The 18,044-nt window shown below is 44.2% G+C and overlaps 1 protein-coding gene and 1 long non-coding RNA gene across 2 annotated transcripts in view; both read left to right on the top strand.

Moving 5' to 3' along the window:
- The first annotated feature begins 71 nt into the window (after window positions 1-71).
- LOC136015616 (uncharacterized) lies at window positions 72-13,056 on the top strand. The gene is made up of 3 exons (XR_010613264.1): window positions 72-156; window positions 1,108-1,197; window positions 12,832-13,056. It is a non-coding gene; the product is annotated as an uncharacterized LOC136015616 (long non-coding RNA).
- Window positions 13,057-13,564: 508 nt separating this feature from the next.
- The window catches only part of RESF1 (retroelement silencing factor 1), a 30,403-nt gene continuing 25,923 nt past the window's right edge, over window positions 13,565-18,044 (top strand). Inside the window, exon 1 of the mRNA XM_065681769.1 lies at window positions 13,565-13,884. The gene's annotated coding sequence lies outside the window, so the exon portion shown is untranslated. The remainder of the gene's footprint in view (window positions 13,885-18,044) is intronic.

Here is an 18,044-nt window from a genome sequence, read left to right as displayed (position 1 = left end):
AGCCTGAGCCTCATGCGATGTGAGGATGCAGAACTTCGTACCACCCAGTAAACACTGCCTCCATGGGAACACCCACTATGGTTGAGCCTGCCACCTCACACTGCAATGATGTTTCTTGGAGCTGGTTTTCTGATCATTACATGGTCCTTGGGGTTGGTAAGATAACCAAACATCAGAGATATCCTTTACTGTATCTTTTGTTACCTCTATATTTTCTCTGTATTAATAAACTAGTTATGACTAAAGCAGTTGATGTCATCTACCTGGACTTGTGCAAAGCGTTTGACACTGTCCCACACGGCATCCTTCTCTCTAAATTGGAGAGATATCAATTTGATGGATGGACCATTCGGTGGATAAAGAACTGGCTGGATGGCCGCACACAAAGAGTTGTGGTCAATGGCTCAATGTGTCTTAGACTTCTATTGCCTGAACCAGCACATATTCCCAAAAATCTCATCTCTCTGCCCATTGTTGCAGCCATATTACCAATAGAATTCAAGCAGAAATAAATAGAGACAACACAAACATCAGAATATATTTGCCTTTAATAACATAAAACTGAAATATGTAGCACTGTAGGACAGTGACTGATTCCACACACCTGATTCTGAGGCAATGGTGCCTGCACCATTTATAGTTATTACTACATTTGAGTTATAACTATTAGCCTGCTAGTGGTTTGGTTTTTGTTGTTGTCATCTTAGATGCATGCACATCTAAAGATGGTTCCAGTTCTGATATTAATTACATGCATCTTTATGCAATGCCCCTTATGCAATGTTCAAACTGCAGGATTTTGGTTTTCTTCGATATTGGGCTGTGACAAGTACCATTTGTGTGGTCTGAAGAAATACACTTCACTAGCACAACCAATTTACTGCTTGGATTAACATCAAAGCATTGTAATCACCCTGGTGACAATGTACCAACAATAATAGTTCAATTAATATAATTACTACAGAAAAGGCATTAACTAGCAACCAAAAATGCTAATTGTACCAGCAGTTAAAACTGTTTAAAGTGCTAGTTGCACAGAAACTTTGTAATACCTACTCCTGTTCTCTGGTGTTAGACTCACTATTCCACTCCCCCTCTTACCCCGAGGTTTGACAGTGACAACTCTTACTTGAAAAGAAGAGTTATGGTGATTCATCTGTGTCCCTTGTTCTTCAGTGGGAGGAATCCGAAGTCATGGTAAGGACTTCCTCTTCCCTAGAGGATCTGTGCTTGGATTTATTTTTATATATTTTGTAACATGTACCATGTGTTCCTCTTTCACAGTTTCTTATTATAACAAAATTCACTGTCTGTGGTTTGGTTAATATAATGTTGGATACTGGCTCTTTGTTCTCTTTGTTATCCTTAAAACCAGTTTTAGCCAGCTCCCAAGGCTGCATTCCTTTAGTGACCAGTAATTGACCACCGGTGATTTGTTTATAACCCTGGGGCCCCTGGTATCATCTTGTGCCTGTATTTTCAAGATCTGTTTGTACTGCAGTTGTACTCTTCTGCACTTCTAATGTCACACACTGCTCCCTCTACATGGAATAACGACCTATTTTCCCCAACAATAGTTGCATCAAAACTACTGTAACACTACAGGATACAATTGCAAAAAGCTAACTAAAGTTAAAACAATTTAGGTAATATAATAAGTAATCTGATTGTTAGCAGCTGCTATTGCAGCTAAACAAGCTAAGAGAATGCCCCAGGCAGGCCAAGACAAGCCCAGACAAGGCAACTGTTGACAAATCCTAGCCTTGAAGCAGTACAAAACTAAATCACAGCCTCTGGCCTCTGTACCAGCAATGGCAACAGCACTTCTCCTAGGCTACAAGGCTATTCCATGAAGATAAAGTTTCCTGACAGCATTTTCATGTGTGATTCCATCAGGTTTACATCTATTGAGGTATTAATTCCTCAGTAGCATAGCTCATGTTTTCTCTGATGTAGCTTAGCATAATTTAACATACAATATCTCGATAATGTTATCTGGGTGTAGAGTCCTAATAGTCTCAGCACATTCCAATATGGTCTTATTTTAGAGTCCTAGCAACCTTCAAAATTCACCTTATACATTAATGGTAAAATAATACATGAATACATAATTCCCGCCCCCCCCCCCTTGTCCTTAAAATCTATATAAATACAGCATCTTACTGGTATTAAAAATCTGATTCTCTTCAGGGTATGATATCATGCCCTTAGTATTAAGGACCAAAACATGAATGCCCAATCACTGTAAAAGAATATTCTGTTGGTAGAAGGCTTTGAAACATGAATGCATAATTTCAGCACAGGCAAAATTTGGTTCACTGCTGGAAGTTTGTAGCAGCTGCATCCACCCTGATGGAAGGACCGTTGAGCTGCAGCACTTGCTAATAAATACTCTGCTTACTCTCATCTCTGTTGAAATATAAATATATATCTGATAGTTCTACCGTATAGCCACTGACTCTGGGCTGGCTTGGGTAACCACAAAATCTGCTGATTCTGGTTACAACAGGCTTGCACAATAGGCTGTTGCTAGACCCATACTTTGGTTGAAAACCAAGAACCCTCAGATCATATTTTTGACCACAGATCAGGTTTGACTGGGGAATAGATGGGCTCCTGGCGTAGAGCAAGAGTGGAGTTGGTCCTCCTTGGAGTAGTGCATCTGTAGTGGAGGACTCTCCCATCTGGACAGGACACTGCCTGAGATAACCCTTCAAGGTTGAGAGCCCTCATCTTGACTGGTGATTGAAATGTGTTTTGGGTTATTTCCCTTTACAACTTCAGGTTAAATCAGTCATATTTGACTCTGCTCGGCATTTAGAACCTGTAGTTTACTAATGTTGTTGGAGTATTAAATTATTTTTTGTTAGAATAGATTTTCTTTGTGGCTTGTAAACTATCTCAGCCAATTCTGTGGGCCTCCATGACAGTGACTAGTAGCACACTAAACTCTGAAATCTTTACTATGTGATATAAAGGACTGATCATGCATACATATGTATTTCTTTAAACACTTGACTAAGTCTGGGACTAGGAGTGGATCCAGCCACCCCTAACCACTTTTTTGAGAAGCAGCTTAGAAAGCAAGAGGTTCTCTCTTAATGACTCAATGGGAGGGCCTCCCTCACAGTTCTATGTAACCATGTCCTCTATGCAGTAAATGATCAAATGAACTTTGCCATCGAATCATATTAAACCCCTGTCACACTTACCACTCTATAGACAGATAGGAAAAGCCTCATGCTCGCAGGCCCTTGTTCTCATGGGGGACTTCAGCCACCCTGACATCTGTTGGAACGATGGCACTGCACGGAACAAGCAGTCCAGAAGGTTCCTCGATTGTGTGGAAGACAACTTCCTTCTGCAAGTAATAGAGGAGCTGACAAGGAGAGGTGCCATGCTTGACCTTGTGCTCACCAACAGGGAAGGGCTCGTTGAGAATGTGGTACTCCAGGGCAGCCTTGGATGCAGCGATCACAAGATGGTCGAATTTGAGATCCCCAGGACAGTGAGAAGAGCGTGCAGCAAGCTCACTGCCCTGGACTTCAAAAGAGCAGACTTTGGCCTCTCCAGGAACCTGCTTTTAGTAAGGTTCCATGGGATATAGCCCTGGAGGGCAGGGGGGCCCAAGACTGTTGGTTGATATTCAAGGATCACCTGCTACAAGCTCAGGAGTGCTGCATCCCAACTAGAAGGAAGAGCGGCAGGAGGGCCAGGAGACCTCCTTGGATGGATAAGGAGCTGCTGAGGAAAATTCAAAGGAAAAAAGAGGCTTATAAAAAGTGGAAGCAAGGACAGGTGGCCTGGGTAGAGTACAGGGATGTTGTCCGGGAAGCTGGGGACCAGGTTAGGAAGGCTAAGGCCCAGTCAGAATTAAACCTAGCCAGGGATGTTAAGGATAAGGGATTCTACAGGTACGTAGCAAACAAAAAACAGAGTAGGGACAACACAGGCCCCCTGAGGAAGCTCTCGGGAGAACTGGCTACCATGGATTTGGAGAAGGCTGAGGTTCTGAATGACTTCTTTGCCTCAGTCTTCACTGGCAAAGGCTCTGACCGCACCACCCAGGTCTTAGAAGGCAGACGCAGGGACTGTGAGAATGAAGACCTTGGGCCCACTGTAGGAGAGGATCTGGTTCGAGACCATCTTAAAAATCTGAACGCGCACAAGTCCATGGGACCTGATGAAATCCATCCGTGGGTCCTGAAGGAGCTGGCGAATGAAGTTGCTAAGCCACTGGCCATCATATTTGAAAAAACATGGCAGTCAGGTGAAGTTCCTGACAACTGGAAAAAGGGAAATATAACCCCCATTTTCAAGAAGGGGAAAATGGAAGACCCAGGGAATTACAGACCAGTCAGTCTCGCCTCTGTGCCTGGCAAAATCTTGGAGCACATTCTCCTGGAAGGCATGCTAAGGCACATGAAAAACAACAAGGTGCTTGGTGACAGCCAGCATGGCTTCACTAAGGGGAAATCCTGCCTGACCAATCTGGTGGCCTTCTATGATGGGGCTACAGAATTGATGGATAAGGGTAAAGCAGTTGATGTCATCAACCTGGACTTGTGCAAAGCGTTTGACACTGTCCCACACGGCATCCTTCTCTCTAAATTGGAGAGATATCAATTTGATGGATGGACCACTCGGTGCATAAAGAACTGGATGGATGGCCGCACACAAAGAGTTGTGGTCAATGGCTCGATGGCCGGCTGGAGACTGGTAATGAGTGGTGTCCCTCAGGGATCGGTGTTGGGGCCAGTCTTGTTCAACATCTTTGTCGCTGACATGGACAGTGGGATTGAGTGTGCCCTCAGCAAGTTTGCCGATGACACCAAGCTGTGTGGTTTGGTTGATACGCTGGAGGGAAGGGATGCCATCCAGAGGGACCTTGACACGCTTGTGAGGTGGGCTGATGCCAACCTTATGAAGTTCAACCATGACAAGTGCAAGGTCCTACACCTGGGTCGGAGCAATCCCAGGCACAGCTACAGATTGGGCAAAGAAGAGATTCAGAGCGGCCCTGCGGAGAAGGACTTGGGGGTGCTGGTCGATGAGAAAATGAACATGAGCTGGCTTCAGTGTGCACTCGCAGCCCAGAAAGCCAACCGTATCCTGGGCTGCATCAAAAGGAGCGTGACCAGCAGGTCGAAGGAGGTGATCCTGTCCCTCTACTCTGCTCTTGTGAGACCTCACCTGGAGTATTGTGTGCAGTTCTGGTGCCCTCAACATAAAAAGGACATGGAACTGCTGGAACAAGTCCAGAGGAGGGCCACAAGGATGATCAGGAGACTGGAGCACCTCCCGTATGAAGACAGGCTGAGGAAGTTGGGGCTGTTCAGCCTGGAGAAGAGAAGGCTGCGTGGAGACCTCATAGCAGCCTTCCAGTATCTGAAGGGGCCTATAGGGATGCTGGGGAGGGACTCTTCGTCAGGGACTGTAGTGACAGGACAAGGGGTAACGGGTTAAAACTTAAACAGGGGAAGCTTAGAGGGGATACAAGGAAGAAGTTCTTTTCTGTAAGGGTGGTGATGCACTGGAATGGGTTGCCCAGGGAGGTTGTGAGTGCTCCATCCCTGGCAGTGTTCAAGGCCAGGTTGGATGAAGCCTTGTGTGGGATGGTTTAGTGTGAGGTGTCCCTGCCCATGGCAGGGAGGTTGGAACTAGATGATCTTGAGGTCCTTTCCAACCCTAACTATTCTGTGTTTCTATGATTCTATATTGTTGCTTCTCTCTTACGGGTGAAGTTCTGGATTCCTCCATGACAAAGTTCAATGTTAAGTGCAGATGGAACACTGGATGTGCAGACCTGAGGACAAAATTTGGGGCAGGTAATCAAGCCCTATATGCAGGCTTGCAAGTAATTTTAGAGGTCATGAGGTAATAGAAGGATGGGTGGTTTGAGATTCAGATTATTGTATGCAGGGAATATGATTCTGGTTATTTGCTTGAGCAAAAATGTGGTGGAAATCAGGAGATGGGAATATTACTTTAAATAAGGATTCATGTAAAAAGACTGATAAATGGATGAGTCAGTCTGGGAACCGTTTGTGAATCAGATGTGAAAGTTCATCAGAGGAATAGGATTACAAAACTTAATAAAAGAATGGGAAATATGCCTTTTAGAGAAATGGCCAGCCTGAGGCATGTGATACAATAAGTAATAGCAAATATCAGAAACATGCCCAACAGAAACGTGAAGATCAAAAAACCAGGTAAGGGAAAAGGAGACAGAGACACATATACACATATAATGCACTACACGGCAAGTGGAAACACACTCCACATGTGCAGCTGTGCTTCAAGGGTATAGTGACCACAACTGGCCTCCAAGGTCTGCGGATAAAGCAAAGGTCTCAACTGCTAAATGACCTTCTGTCATCCTGACTGCACAACTAGTGCAAGAAAACCAAACCATTAGAGAGGCATTATGGAAGACAATGAAGAGCAGGAAGAACTAAAATTACCAGTTATCCTGATCTTGACAGGTTTAAGAAGTTCCAGATGATTGGCATGAGATGTATTTCTTCCAAACTCTTTTTGAATGAAGATGCAGTTCATTATATCCTTATCTTCACTAGGAAGTCCTCCAGAGGGAGGAATTTTAACCTGGATAACTGAGAGGCACCAGGAATGGTCATAGATACTAGAGAAAATAAAGCAGAAGATTGGAAGAGTAGGAATGATAGAAGTGAAGGTGCTCCTTTGACTATGTATATATGCAAAGACTGGGGACACAGTTTTGCATTTGAAGTTGTTGACATAACACAATTTGTAGGATAAAATCGAAGGTCCGTCTGTGACTATAACTAGGATGGCTCCTCTGTCATATCAAATCAATGAAATGCTGTAATGAAAAATGAGCACGTGCATCACACCTCAAACATATGGACTACTATATTCCTTAGACAGCAGTGTTATTCATTTCAAGGAGAGGACGAGGAAGATTGGTGAGGAATCAAGGACACGGCTGGATATTCATAACCCAGTCTCAGTCCACAAAGTGAACATCCTGTCCCAGATGATAATCGTCAGTTCATAGTGACCCCAGCTTCTAATCACGGCAACATTGAATCGTTTGGTGCGCAGCCATGTGAGCATGATAATAAACAATGTGCTGTCAAAAAGAAGAGTATGTAAGTGGGGTGAAATAGAGAAATATAGGATGGAATATAATCTAAGTAAGTAAACTTAGTTCTGCTTAGTGGTCATCCTTGTATAAGATAAATGACTGTAGCTGACATAGTTCTAGGACCTTATAACCTTGCACAATATTTATTGTAAGCAAAACAGGACGTGCAGATAAAGATTAACTGAAACTAGCAGATGTTCAGGATGATCTATAGCTAAGTTAACTGCTAAGTAGAAGGACGGGAAGAAATCATTCAATTATGTCAGTAGTGTTTCTAAACTAGTTAAGCTAGCATAAGCATTTATCTACTGCGCATGCTCCAAAGACTGCCAGGACAAGAGTTCAAGGAGCGGCCAAGTGATGAAGATTGGTGGAAGAAGTAAACGACCCCCAAAGACTACTACCACATTTTTGTGCGCATGCGGGAAAAACTTCCTAGAAGAATGACGTAACACATAAGTAACCTCATGAATATGCAAGTATATTTCACATATGTATGCTCAATGACTATATAATCACAGCTTTTTTAGCACTCGGGGGAGACACACTCGGAGGAGCTATCCCCTGTGTCTCCCAGCACCACAATAAGGGATACCTGCTTGTCAACTTAAAACTTTGTTGGTGAGTTCTTGATAGATTCATAATTCAGGAGGCAGGGACATCCCTGAGACAAGCCACAACTGGACACTAGCTCTGACTGCTTTTCCAATGGTCAGCAGGGCAGAGCTGGCAGCCAGGTCTACCCCACTGCTCCAGCTGGGACGAGGGCATTGCTGGGACACCAGCCCATGGATGGAGGTCAGGGCCAGGCCCAGTGAGGGGAACCTGGGTCAGACACAGCCCCAGGATGTCCAGGCAGGGCTTGTGGGTGAACCATGGCTGGGCCAGGGCATCGACCTATGGGTTGGCACAGCTCAGTGGGGCCCATGACTGGACAGGGCAGGGTAGGGCTGTGGGGAGGTGGAAACTGGCACTGCTTTGTTGTCACTGGGGCAGGGAGTGACAGCCCTGGGAAGGCTCTGAACTGGGGTTCTGGGCCATGGGCAGGGTAGCTGGAGTCCTTGGGGAGCTGGGCAGGGACACTCAGGGCTGCTGGTGACCTCAGGTCTGTGACATGCACCCTAAGACACAGTTGGGCTGTTGGCCCAACTTTGGGCTGCTAGGGCACACTGTTGACTTATATTCAAACCCCCAGATCTCTTTCCATGGGGCTTTTCCAAAGCCTCTCATCTCCCTATTTGTATGGACAACCAGGATTACCCTGTCCCAGGTGGAAAATCAGCACCTGCACTTGTTAAATATCAGATATTTGGTGATGGCCCAAGCTCTCCAGTCCATCCAGATCTACTGGAGCATTCCACAGCTCCTCCTAATTTAGTATCAGTGCCAAACATAATGTACATTTTACTCCTGCATCCAGACTGCTTATAAAAACACTGAAGAGCACTGGCACTAAAATTAAGCCTTGTGGGATCTTCCTGGTGAATGGATACAAGCCTGATGTAACCCCACTTACTAGAACTCTTTGAGCCTGTGTCAAGGTACAACTGGAGAAAAACCCAGTGTCAGAAATATGTTGTTCTGATCCTCAGAGTGAAATTAAGACGTAAGCAAGGTCAAGTACCGCAATTGATCAGTTTGTTTATTATAAAAAGACAATTATTAAAGAAAAGATGGTTATTATAGCAAGGTTATTATTGTAAAAATAATAGGACAGATCAGAAAAAAGACAGAAATTAAGCAAGCATTCAGAATGCAGAGAGAGATAGTCACCACTGTGGATGAAACGGCATCCCAAGGGTCTATAGTCATTGTCTTCTGCAGTTGGTGTCCCCAGCAGCGATCACTTTTTTCCCCTTCGTGTTGGATGGGGGGTATCTCTGTTCTTAATGTCATGTACTGCAAATTCCTAGTGGATCACATGTATCCAGTTTCGCTGTCTTGCAGCCAGATCTTCAGCACGTCTGTCAGCAATCCTTGAGCTAACGGACAGCAGTTCCTCATACCAACCCTTGAGGTAATGGGCAGCAACTCCTCTCAGCAATCCTTGAAATAATGCAGGGAGGAGTCTTAGCTCAGCTCCTCCCACCCATCTCTCAGGCAATGGAGGATTGGTGTCTTATCTCAGCATTTCCTGCCCATCTGTCAGACAATGGACAGTGGTGTCTTATCTCCTCTCACCAGTCTCTCAGACAATGGAGGGCGGAATCCCATCTCAGCTTTTCACATCAATCTTTGAGACAATGGATGGTGGAGTCTGATTTCAGTCCAGTCTCTTACAGCCTGATGCATCAGCCTATTGATCACCCAGTGTATTACAATGTATTATGGACTTGTCTAGCTGTGTGCTGGACATTTTGTCCAGAAAAACACTATGAGACGGTGGGACCTTTGGTGCTGATTCTCTGTTGTTGATGCCACCTCAGACTCTGAATAATCTTTTAATGTGTTTCCTTTTTTTTTTTTTTTTCCTTGAGTTTCTGTGGCCCCTTGTACTTCCTTATATCCCTTAGATTAATTGCTAATTGTCCCTGGCAAATTACAATTTGTATATCCATCCCAGAGATAATCAGAGATAATCAGTCACTGAGCCCTCATCCTCTTATCCTGCAGCTTTCTTAAGTGCAGCATTGTTACATTGCTTACCCTGTTGCCTTTCCGGATGTTAAACCAGCAATATTCTAAATGTGCTAAATCAGTAAGCTAGTCTTTGCTGCATCAGAATAGATGATAAATGTGTTTGTGTTATGCTAGGAGTTGGATTGGTGTCCTGTCATGGCACATGATCTCATTTCCCCTACTCTGGGTCTGCTGTTTCTGGCTATTCTTGGATTTCCTCTAATATATATGTGTTGCATTAAAAGTATAGATATTTGGCCAAAAATAAAACCCCTTACATTCCAGACAGTCCTCAGAGATCAGAGAGGCTGGGGGCATCTAGGCTTAATTTCTGATTATAACCAATTCAACATTACATGTACAGTAGCATTCAATGAGAACTATCACGATTATGGATTTACAAATAATGCAGTTTATTGAAGCACCAGAAATAAATATTTGGGATTGCTGTTCATAAATTCACTTACTGTATTAGCTCTAAAATCCAAGGCTAGGCAATGATTAATTGATCTCATATGGAAAAACAACCAATTGGTAATTCATCAAGCTTAGTTCCGCTTGGGTATCATCCAAAATAGTTTGAGGTGTAAATCTTACCAAACAGGCTTCCCTGTTCTGTGGAGAATTGAGGAGCAGACTGTAACTGCTCCACTCTCCTCTCCTGACAAGGAGACTTGTCTGCACGGTGGGGTTGTATTCTCATTCTCTGCCACAGAGGAGTTCAAATGCCAAATTTATACTTTTGGGAGAAGCAGAGGTGAGACTGTGGTCAGGTTACTGGTTGCTGCTGTCATAGACGGTGTGTGTGTGAAACCACGTTCTCACTTTGGTGTATAGTTTATACGCAAATGAGGGATAATGAGAGTTTAAATTGCCTTCAGTCAGGCTGCTCAAGGGCTGTGGGGCTTGCACAAGGACAGAACAGAGACATCACACCAGCATCACCCGCTCTTCCACCTGGCTTGAGGCATCATTAAGGTCCCATCAGGGACCACAGAATTTTGCAAGAGAAATATTGAGGTTTTAAATAAAATGGACATGATGTATTGTTACCGAAGGTCTGCAGCTCACCTGGATCAAAATACAGGCTATGCATGGTTTCATTCAATAATCAGATAGCAAGAAAAGAAAGCCATGTGCACCTGCCTGCTGCCCTCAAACTTCTTGTACTGATTTTCTGGCAGCCTCTTTGGAATCTACTACTTTATGGAAATGGTAAAGACCACACTTCCAAATTGAGAGGTATAAATAGATAAGCTTATCAAAAAGGCTTTTCAAGTGGATCCAACAGCAGATGGACTGCTAAGGTCTTTTTATTTCCCTGTGTGATACAGGCACATGGAACGCAGGCACCCTTGCCATCGGCTGGAGTATCTGTCTCCATTATTCTTCTTCCTCTGAGGGCTGAGTGGGTGACTTGTGTGCTTTCAAAAGGAAGAGTCTAGATTATGATTGTTGTATTTTGTGTTCATTATTAATAATTTGACCCGATCTGCAGAGGTGACTGCAGGACTAAAAAGCCTAGTTAACTGAAATTTTAAGTAATAGGAAAGCTACGCCAATTGCTAGATATTCTTTGTAACGATAAGCTATGCTGGCTGCTAAAATCTTTATATAATAATAAAGCTCTGATTAAAACTACAAACTTGTGGTCAACTGTCACTCTACCGAGGATCCTTTAAGGAAGCTGCCTGTCACTGGGCGACAAATGGCCTGGAGTGGGGAGGTAACTAGAAAGGGGAAACAAAAGCACAGCATTGACTCAGATATGTTTCCTAAGACTCATGTGAAAGCAAGATCATAGTAACTGTTGACTGCAGAAGGTTATATATATATATATATAAGGCCTATCAAAAAGCTGTTCTCAACAGTATGCAGACTGAACCTCACAATCACCAATTAATGTCCGAAAGAGAGATAGAGGAGTCTTTTAATGAGCTTTATTTGAATAAAGGGAGAGTCCACAGGGACATTCCCCTGTGGTACCTCTCAAATTGATCAGAGGATGCAGCCTCTTTTTAATCCTATCTACCTGGCAGCATACCACCCTCTCCCTTTCCCCATTGGCATAGGTACTCTAGAGCTACAGACTTCTCAATACACCTACTACATATTCCCCTTAGTATGTACTCCTCTCTCCTTCAGGTGTTGTATGATCATTATTTTCTACTTTATACCCTTCTAGGTGGAGAAGTTAATATTCTACCCTATCAACCATGTGCATTTCTTCTAGCAGTTCAGAAGGTTATAACAATTCTGTCTTAGCCATGGTCTGATTTAATTATTTTATTACAATTGATTAATATCGAGAGGCAATAAGCAAGCAGCGCTGGGTGCACAGGGGAGTCTCCGCTCCACCAAAGACGCACACCGGGTTTTCTTTGGGCTTCTGTCTCTTATACTTTTGTGGTCCTGGGTCTCAGCCAATCATGTCTTCTCCTTTATGTTGATGTGGTTCCTTTCTATCAGTCTTCCTTGGTTGCTGGGGTATTTTCGTGGTTGAAAAACTTCTTACAAAAGGTTATCAGTCTTCCTCAGTAACTCAGGAAGATGTCTATCACAAGCTTAACCACCATAGGTTCCATTCCTTACATGGTTATTTATTCAAAGCATAGGTTTCACAAACCCCTGTAACAGGATGTATCTCTTGGTTACCCAATCCCTTCCTTAAAGCACTCAAGCAGTAAAACAAAGCCATTAAGCACCCTTATTATTTTAACAGTCAAAAATGATTAAAGAGGGGACTAGTCTATTCACTTGTTTCTTCTTTCCCTTCATTACGTTGACAGCAACATTTATTATAATCAAAGTCATTTTTATACATCCCACACATGATATACTGGTCACAGGTACATTGGTAACAATGATTCCTAAGTTCTTGACACAAATCATTCTCCTATTGTTTACAAGAAGTTCATAGCCTTAAGCTTTGCGGTTTTGTGCCATTTTGTTACTTGCTGATTACACCATTTTCTTACTCTTTTTGTGGAGGTACATCCGTCTGTGTTCCAGTGCTGTTTGCCGATTACACAATTTCCTTAATCTATTTGTAAAGACACCCTCCTTTCTTGCTTTTGTTTCAGCAGTAAAGAGGAACTTTGGTCACACATAGAGGATCCAGCAGCTGCCATCTTCTCCATCACATTCCAGTCCCTTAACCTACAGGTCACACCAGCTCGCGCGGAGACAGACACCCTAGTGCTTGTGTGAGTGAGCAATCAACTCATGTATAATGCTTAGTAAAAATCACTTTCCCTGACTATAGAGTTACATAAAGAGCTTTGTTTCCCTCAGTGTTACTCAGGATACGCAAGATCTATTCAGTATAGGCTTGTCAGTTGTTTAAAACCTAAACCTTTTAAACAGATCACGGCCTTCTGGCAACTTTGTAATGTGAAATTTAAGTACTGCATTGCTTACATGTATTTTATTTGCACGTTAAATATACAACCTTTATTTATTTATCTACCTATTTTTTACTACAGAGCCTTTACATTTATCACTCCCCAGTTCCTCTGACTGCAGGCTCCCCCTTGAGCCGCAGCCGGTCCCCAGCTTACGGCGGTGGGCTAAGGAACCACCGTGTTTTCCTTGGAACGAGACGTTCCCGAACGCGGGAGCACCCTGGGGCCCTGAGGAGGTGGGACGAGGAGCTCGCTCTGCAGCGATTGGAGAAACCGAAAGCGCAACATGACCGCGCGGTACAGCTCCCTGCAGCGGCACGCCGAAAGCACGGGCAAGCTGCTGCTGGCCGCCCTCCCGGGCGGCACCGGCCACCGCCTGAGCCGCACACCGCGGCTTCCTACCGCTTCTCGGCTGCGCTAGCGCGGCCGGCCCGCCTCAGGCCCCTCACGGCCCGGCTGGGCAGTCCCAAGCGCACCAGCGATCCCACCCCCCCGCCGAGGGCTCCGCCTGGGGGCGGGCCTTATTGCTCGTCCCGCTGCTGGCGGAGGGCTCCTTCCGTCTCTCCCCGGAGCCGCTGGTTCTTGGCTCCGCCTCAACGCGCGGAGCGGCTATCAAGGCTCGGTGGGATCGGGCAGCGGGTTGTAGAAGAGGATCTGTGGCGGGCCCTTGCTGTCTTCCGCTCTCGGGGCCGGGGACCCCGCCGCTGTGGAGAGTCGCTCCTCGGGCCGTCGGTAAGGGCCGCGCCGCTCCTCTGGCGGGGCTCGGGGCGGGTGGTGCGGCAGTTATCTTGGGCTGGGCCGGTGAGGCCTTCCCCGGCTCCTCCCTGTTGGAGCAGGGGAAGCGGCGATGGAGGCAGTCTTGGAGCCCGCCGCATGGCGGTACCGTCCGGATAGGCGAGGGGCATCGGCAGCGGGAGCTGGTGCGGAGCGGGGGCTGGCAGGTTGCGAGTTCGCTGCTCGTCTCGGAGGGCAAATTAACGGCGCTTAAGCGCCGTGTGAGTAGCTGAGGAAACACAATGAGATCCGCGGGTGCGGTTGTCGGCCGAGCCGTTTGTCTCCAGAAACACCCCTGGCTCTTATCACTTTGAGCCAAAGTTCATTGTCTTTATTGTATGCCGATTGAAGGCGATAAGTCTGCAAGATGTTATTAAAGACCTGCGAAAAGTAATGCTTTGAGGGTTGTGAGCTCGGTGTTTCGCGTCTCCTGTGTTCTAAGCTCTTGCGCTGGGAGTCCAGTGCTTACTGTGATTTTTGCTTCAGCCTTTCAGGTAGGCACGGCGAGGTAAGCGGTGAGGAGCCGGTGATCCGCCTTGTGTAAGAGGGCCACCTGCAGTCGAGTGTTGTGATTGAACTGCTAAGCTTATTTATATAACTAACGGGAAAATGAAATGGGTTTAGAGGTATAGGTTGATATTTTCTTTTTTTTTTTGGGGGGGGGAGTTGTCTTGAATAGTGCTGTTGAAAGGATTGCTTAGCTTATTCCATCTGCAAAGGTAGATGGAAATGTGAGGCAAAAAAGGCAAGTACCCCATCAATACTTCTTTGTCAGCTCTCTTTATGTGCTCAGGGAAATATGTTTTAGATGGTTTTGGTATTGGTGAAGTAGAAGGGCATTAGGTAGTACGTTAGTGGGTTTTCCCTGAAGCACTGGATATCCTTCAGAAGCCCATAGGAATGCTGGAGGTTGTTTTCCTAGAAGTTATGAGGTTGATTCAACTCTTTCTAGGAGCTCTGGGGTAATGTGGGGCCTTTTCTGGCGTGTAACTAGCCTCCTGGGACGACTTAAAAGTAGAACAAAACAAACCCAGCTCATTCTGACTCTTGGTAAATGTTTTCTAGCTCTTGCATCTGATAATGATGGGAGTAAAACTTGTCGCTAACATCAAAAGCTCCTCACTGGGCTCTTATCTCCCTATTTCCTTGAATTAAACAGCCAGTGTCCCAAAACATTTAAGATGAATGTTCTTGGCAGAGAAAGCAGACTTGTGTTAATGATCACTTTTATATTACTGTCCACAAAATTAAATCTGTTACTCTCAACAGCTGTGCCAGTATAAAAGTTCCCCTGGGTCTGGAAGCAAAGCCTTAGCCAGTGTGCTGAGGTCACTCTGAAGGTGTTTATCAGGAACCACTGGTTCACTTCATTACCTCACTGCAGTAAGGTGCTTAAGAGTTAAAGGATGAAGCCTGCTTCATGCATCTTGAACAGTATTTTTGTTGTTTGTTTTCAGGAAATAATACATTGTCTGATGTTTTGGCAGCAGAAAAAAACCACCAAACTACAAACCCTAACCCCAAAGCATTACAACGTGCTTCATATTGAGACCAAACCGTTAGGCCCTGCTTAGCATAACTTTGCTATTTAGCATGAGTATGACTCGGCACTTAAAACCATGACCACTTAATAGAAACCCATGTGCAAGTAAGGACCTGCCCTCCTGGTAGGGCATGATATACAATAAGTTAGAACTTGGGTACGTAGGCATTTCTGCTTCTAGAAGTTGCTTATAAGCAGGGGCATCCCTAATGGCAAAATATGATGAGAATTTGAACAAAGAACCAAGCATGTAGCTGGCAGGTATTTGCATTTAATCAGTAGTACTAAGCTAAAAGGTACACAGTTGTAAGAGTCCTGATTAATACTAACACATAGACTACCCTTGTAGCCCTAACCCAAGTGCACAATAGGATAAGAAAAGCACAAGTTATGTAACTTACTGAATTGTATGAGCGTATGCTTTAGATAAAATTATATCAAGATGAAAAGTAGGTATAAAAGAACTCCTAAGATTCGCTGTTCTTTGGACATGTGTATGGAGGTTTGAATCCCCACGTGCTTCTGATGCCAATAAAGGTTTGCGCTTTATTTTACAATGCGTACTGTGGAGTGATTTCTTTGAATCAATATCAAGTCTGTTGTTGGAGCGTTTTGATTTCCTGCTTAATAGTATCTAAAACCATTTATCATTTAAACTGTTTTTCCAGGTCATTGGTCTGCCAGGTTTTTAGAAGAACTTTTATTTTGCCATTTTGGTTCTGTTTTCTACTTAAAGCACAAATGCTTTTTTACTTCTACCACTCTTCAACAACAATAATTGTAGATCAGTAAAATATTATCATCTGCAGGAGACTGGCCTTCAAACACTGGCTTTTTAAAAGCCAGCAGGCAAAAGTGTTTTGGTAGTAGAATATTTTTGTTTACAAAAATTATATAGAACACTGTTTCCCAGTTTCCCTCCTCTTTTTGTGATGAAAAGTGGTTAAAAGGGGCTTGTGTTCTCTTAGTCACCTCTGACTGAATATAAGGGTGTATGGTGGTATATTTCCCCACCCCTGATCCTCTGGGCCACTCTGATCTCAGGAATTCATTAGCCTTTCTTGTACCAGGTTGGGCAGTGTTATAAAAACTTGCCACAGACGTGAATTTGTCTGATTAATTTTATTTACAATTGATTAGTATTGAGAGGCAATAAGCAAGCAGCGCTGGGTGCGCCAGGGAGTCTCCGCTCCACCTACGACGCACACCTATTCCCAAAGATTCTGTCTTTTTATACTCTTTTGTATCTGGTATACATGTCCTTTCACATATTGTAAAGTGTCCTTTTATGATATAATCCGAGTCTGCGCCAGTCTGCTGCTAGAGGTCTTTATCTTCCTTCCTTGAAGATTGCTGAATCCAAGGTCTCAAATCTTCCTGTTTTGTGACTTCTACACAATAGGTGTCAAGCCTTGTTTACATTACCGGATGTCTGCAGTTAGCATCAGGCTTAGCATCAGCATATCTATACGTCTGTGCTTGAGGTTACAACCTTGCATAAGCATGGGTTAGTTTGAAGTTTATCTTGGTTAATACAGTTAAATGCAAAAATTAATTCAGTAGTTTTCTAAGTTACTGACACGAATCGCACCCACATTCCTCACAGCAGTGAAGTGTCTCTTGACTGTAGAAGGAACACTTGCCATGGCTAAGGTGGAAGACAGCATTGACTATACCAGGAATTCCTCTTGCCTGGCCAAGGTTGGAAGTGAGAGCAGGAATAGTCAATCATCCTGACAGCCTCATAATGTTCCTGCCCTTGATCGTAGGCCGAGTGGAACAGTACCACTGTTACTGGAGTTTTAATCAGTTTCTACTGACTCAGGTTGTGGCCAGGATGGAAACTTATGACTAAAGCCAGTCATCTTGCCACCCTGTACACAGTGGTCCTAAGTGAGGCCCTTTGTGCTCTCCTGGACCACACTGGGCTGCGATCTGCATCTCCCCCGAAGTGGGAGGCCTCTCAGAGGTCGTGAACTCTCAAGTTTGAGATAATCAAAGGACTGTCCCCAAAAGCTGATGGTGGGTTCTTGATCGAAGACTCCCCACTTCTTGAGGCTCAACCCCCCCACCCACTGAGAAGTGCTGAGACATTTGATGTATTTCACTGAACTCAAGGGGAATTTTTAACAGGTATATAAAGTATTGAAGTACTGAGGCCTGAACAGTAGGCTCTAACCAAAGTTGACCTGTAGATGAACCTCACAACCCAATAATACACATCTTTCTATATGCATCGTATTAATTGCATATGTAATATATTATCTATTTTAGTATGAATATATATATTTTGATGCCAATCTAGAAAAGCTTTGTTGTAATGCTTATTATGTAATAGTAACTAGCAGAATGATACCTCTTTATTTAGAGACATATTACAAGGCCCTGAAATCAAATGTCTGGCCTTGTTGAGAAATGTGTGATGAAACCTGAAATAGATAAGAGATACTCCCTTGGGCTTCTACTTCAGTCTTGGCCAGGCTTTGGGCAGAATCTAACAGGGAGTGTGACACCAAATGTTTCTGCATGTGAAGTTTTGCAAGATGTTTATTCAACTATACATAAGCCAGACCCT

The sequence above is a fragment of the Lathamus discolor genome, chromosome 1 (genome assembly GCF_037157495.1).
Source record: "Lathamus discolor isolate bLatDis1 chromosome 1, bLatDis1.hap1, whole genome shotgun sequence".
NCBI classification, from domain to species: domain Eukaryota; kingdom Metazoa; phylum Chordata; class Aves; order Psittaciformes; family Psittacidae; genus Lathamus; species Lathamus discolor.
This window is presented reverse-complemented; position numbering and strand designations above follow the sequence as displayed.